We start from the raw sequence: 4,927 nt of genomic DNA, 5'->3' as shown, positions 1-4,927 counted from the left end.
AAATTATACATGTGTCTATATAAGCATACAATTAAGAATATTTTTTCCTTTCAGAAAGAAGATAAGAATAAGAGGCTCACCACGGTGGTGCCGGCGACGAGATCGGCGCGGGCGATTGACGGCGGTGAATACGGGGACGGGACGTGACGGAAAGCTAAACCTAAACAAATATTGAGGAAAATGGAGCTTGGAGGTCGAGCTTGGAGAGGAGAAAGATTAAGTAGTGTGGCTCGGGCATTCCATCGAACACCTCGTGTGCATAGGAGGTGAGCTAGAGCACCACAAAGCTCTCCCCTCACCGGCCACGAAAAACAGAGCAGTGCACTACAAGAAATATGTCAACTTGTGACCACCACTATTGGTCACCGAAAGGTCACAAATTTCCATTTACGACCTTTTTGTGACAAAAACAGAAGGTCAAAAGCTGGCCATCGTAAACTGACTATAGCGACCTTTCTTCTAGAATGGTCAAAGACGTTTACGACCAAAACATTCCTACTGTGGCATTTTGGTCACTAGCAACCTCCCCCAGGCCACGTAGGCATCCAGCGTGGCAAGCTGATGTGGCACAAGATTCAGCCCGGTCCAATTCGATTTTCTACATGGGCCGAGCCCAACAATTCGGCCTTTTTAATATATTTTTTTCCTGTGCTTTTATTAGCTACATGGGTCTGGCCCAACAATTCAGCCTTATTGATTTCTTTTGCATGGCCCTTTTAACAGTGGGTTTTCTTTTTGTTCATGTTTTTGGGCCTTTTCTATAATGGGCCTTTACCTTTCCACATAGTTTGTTTCCTTTTTGTTTCTATTTTCTATTTGAGTCGAGGCCTGCTTACAATAGTTCTGAATAGCTTTTCAGCCCAGGTTATTTTGGGCCATGGCATCTTAATAGTACAGGTATATTTGGGCCGTGGCCACTATCAGGTCCAATAAGAACATTTTTTCTGGAGAATTTAATGTTCAAGTAAAATGTACATACAATAACAGATACATTTTCATTTCACTCCTACTACAGCTCACTACAACATAGACTAGTACATCTCACTTCAAATAAACAGTATTGTTCTCAGAAGCAAAATACGCCACCACACGCCATGGTGCGCCATCTTACTCGATCTGGCCTCAAGGAACTAGCAGCGTTGGTTGCTCCTTTGGACCGGAGCTCCTTGCTGTAGAGGATGGCTGAAACTCGGATGCGGAGCTCCCTGCACATGACATATTGTGTCAATGCTTGCAGCAACAGAAAGAACTCACATACCATAGAACTTGCACAGTAATGTATCAACCAACAAAAACAAACAAGAGGGGGAGGAGTTTATACCTGATCTTCTTGAGCCTCTCCTTAAGCAAAAGCATTATCCTTACAATTTTGGAAATGGACCAACACAGTAGTAGTGAAGCTATGCAGGGATCTTTGTAAAGCAGTTTATCGGTTCCTGGAGACAACAACAGTCTTTCCTCTCCTGCCCCAGTAGTGACGCAGACGATGATGGTTCCTGGGAAAGAGAGCAAGGTTTGAAGCACTAAGGAAAAATGCTAATGCAACAGTGAAGTTTTAAGGAATCAGCCATCAGGCATCAGCATACATCTATTGGAAACAGAGCATTGATATACAGACTAGCTGGGTCACATGCAAGGTACACTAGAAAGGTATAAATGAATAAATTGACAATTATCAATACCAGATTGCAAGACATAACAATTATGTACCTAAGCAAGTCAACAATGGCATAGGGCAGGATATAAAATCTGGATACAAGTAGTAGACAAACTAGTTCCAATAGATTGAATGAATTGAACTGCTATATAACCAAGTTAGAGCTAGCAGAAGTTGCAGGTAAATAAACATCCATAGAGCTAGCAGTAGCAAAAGCGAGGCGAGGCTAGCAGTAGCAAACCCTAGATGCATAAAGAACAACTAGGTACGACTCACCCTAGATGCATGCATGCATCAGCATCCATACTTGCAGTGCATTTAGTAAAGAACAAATTACTGTATTTCCCAAAGTGTATAATAGCTTTGTGAAAAAGAGCATTGTATCAGCCATACACTTCTCCCTGGATCAATGTATGCATGCAATTCATCGAGGCCGAGCATGATGCTAATTCCTACTCATGTTGCTAGCACATATACATACATACACACCAAGAACGAATTCACAGGCACATAAATGAATATCCCTTGGATAGCATCGTAATGAACTACACACAAGCAATTTGACAGTAGAGGAGTGAGTGCTATTGTACAGTTAGAAAAATGCTACACATAGAGTGGTACATATATACAGGTAAGCAATCATATATAGCGACTGGAATTCAGTAAGAGGTGTAGCACAATAAACAGAGCAAGCAGGCGAGGTTGGTTGGTGAGTCAGACTGGCCCTGCAATCCGACGAACATGACCTTCTCAATGTCAGCCACCAAGTCCCAGGTGGTGTTCTCCTCAAGACAAGCATGGGGAGTGCTCTTCCAGCGCCTCTCTGCAATCAAACAAACGGAAATTAAGCATCACGGTCTCCTCAGAACACCGGTCTCCAGGTGGTGTTCTCCTCAAAATATGGAACAACATGCACTGCATGAAAACTAGAGTATATGTATTGCCCTCAACAGTGAACAATTATCACCGAGAACAAGATACCATGAGATGAATGATGGCACTCAAATTATAATCTCACATAGATAAAATTCATTGCCATAGTCAATTAGTAACAGTACATCTTCACTTGGGTATATATAGTAAGTCAAGTTCGTTCTTATAAGCAAGTGTTCACAGGTTACCCTTAACATGCCTGCTTAACTTACACTTAGATGTGACTAGATGGCTGCAAGATAACTTTTGCTTCATATAAAGTAACTAGAATTATCAAGACATATCAATAGAGACCATAAATGTTCAGGGTTATGCATGATGGATGTTGAGCACTTCTGTTGCTTATTCAGTTAAAACTGCAGCATCTGTGTACGTGAGACAAAAGTTGAAGGCAGGTCGTCGCCGGACTACCATCACCAGCAGCAGCAGCAGGCAGCCACCGCATCCATGGAGGAGTTGGCGGCGGGGAGCAGGAGGCAGCAGCAGGAGCACCACCTCCGCCGTGTCCATTATGGAATGTGCAATGCATATACTGTAGTTTGTGTGCAAATGAAGAACATGACATTTGGGAGGTTGATGCAGACTTAATTTTAGCTCCCATAATGCTGACACAGGGTAAGGCACACCATGTATGTATACTAAATCATGACAACATATCACGTCAAATGCTAGATGAACTTCAAACCAGAAACAGATACGCACTAGATTATGGGACCATTTCATATGGGGAAATGACGAAGCTATATGGTAGAAAACTAAGTTCAGTTCTTATTGGTTTCTTGCTGCATGAAGAACTCTCGCCATTTCCATTTTCTGAGACCTGTAGCAAGCAATGCATCAGATGCCAATGCTGGTTACTGGACACTGAAATTGTTAAGAGAATGCATTATTATAACAAACATGACAAGAGCTTACATCCATGGCATCATCATCTCCATCCCTCTTCCTTTTCTCCCTTTGTTCAGGTGACAAGCAGCTTGCCATTTGGCACAGGTCAGGCCCAGGGAGCTGGGGCTTCGTTCACAATGGAGCAAGCAGCTGGAGCTGCTGGGCCTTCGTTCACAATGGAGCACACAGGTGCCTGCACGGGCGTTGGGGCTTCAGTGCTACCCATTTCAGCAGCAGGAACTCGGGTATGATCTGCAAACGGGGGGGCGGGGAAAAGAGAAAATTCACTTCAGTCTCCGTTGATCACAACAATATATCTGTACATTACAACGGTAATAATCAAAAATTATGTTGCTCTTCGATTACAATCCAGTGGATAACAGGACAACCGGATATTGGAACACTGCAGTGTTCTCTGAACTTACTGACGAACAAAAGCTGATTATGTTTGCCGCAAATTTTATTTGACCATTTTGGTGCAGCAATAGGATGTAATAGGAAGATGAGATAATAACCTGATCTCATGTACCAAGGTGCAAGTGTCAAGCCTCCGGATTAAATTCCAGATCTTGATGATAACTACTCCTACAGTATGAGAAATCGGCTATCTGAATTTCTTTTCAGAAACCGCCTGCCTGAAGGCCTAAATCATGGAGCAAATCTTGTTCCGCTACTCGAATGAGCAGAGATAAGCACGAAAAATCCTGCTCCGCTACTCGAAGGCCTAAATCAACCGGGGATTCACGCCCGCCTTTTGCAGAGCCCGCACGGATGCCCAACCGCGGGGACTAAACGGAGATGGATGCGGGGATCGAAGCCAGAGAAGATAGGAGAGGTTACTTGCCTGGACGGAAACGAGCAAGTAGCAGCCTCGTCGCAGGCCGCGAGGTCCATCCCGACCACCGCGATGGCCGCCGCCCCTTCTGCCGCGCTGCGCCGCACCTCCTCCACCGTCGCAGCCAGGGCGCCCTCGTCGCCCACCAGGACCAGCCTGTGTGCGCCCGCGCTTAGATTCAGAGCCCAACGACAGGAGGAAGAAGGGGAAAAGTGAGAGGGAGTACCTGCAGCCGTGCCTAGCGAGGCCGACGCCGACCCCCCGCAAGACGGCGTCGGCGCCGCCGTTGCAGGCGAGCAGCACCCGCTTCGCGTAGGCAGTGTCGGCGGCCATCCCCTTTCCCCTTCTTCTTCCCTTCACTGCTCGTGAAGAGTTATAGCAAGACAAGGCTTGGGGTGGTGGCGGCCGCCGTGGGCGGGGCTGGGGGCGGCGGCTGTGGCTGTGGACATGCACGGTGGATCCGGGCAGGGCTGGGGACGGGACCGGGGGATGGGGAGGAGGATGAGGTGTGGCTATGGGGGAACGGAGATATGGCCGTGAGGAGGGAAGGAGGAGAGGGCGAGGGAGGGAGGGCGCCGCCGCCGGCGACGGGAAGCTAGGGTTAGAGAGGGGTG

General features: G+C 46.6%; 1 long non-coding RNA gene across 2 annotated transcripts; it reads right to left on the bottom strand.

Moving 5' to 3' along the window:
- Nucleotides 1-923: 923 nt before the first annotated feature.
- Nucleotides 924-3,729, bottom strand: LOC119342179. Of its 2 annotated transcripts, XR_005165436.1 has the most exons (5): nt 3,506-3,729; nt 3,293-3,410; nt 2,404-2,480; nt 1,322-1,496; nt 924-1,205 (listed from the first exon to the last, which is right to left on the bottom strand). It is a non-coding gene; the product is annotated as an uncharacterized LOC119342179 (long non-coding RNA). The 2 variants fall into 2 exon arrangements; XR_005165435.1 differs by having other exon boundaries at nt 1,322-2,480.
- Between the last annotated feature and the right edge of the window lie 1,198 nt (nt 3,730-4,927).

This window comes from Triticum dicoccoides, chromosome 7B (assembly GCF_002162155.2).
Source record: "Triticum dicoccoides isolate Atlit2015 ecotype Zavitan chromosome 7B, WEW_v2.0, whole genome shotgun sequence".
NCBI lineage: Eukaryota > Viridiplantae > Streptophyta > Magnoliopsida > Poales > Poaceae > Triticum > Triticum dicoccoides.
This window is presented reverse-complemented; position numbering and strand designations above follow the sequence as displayed.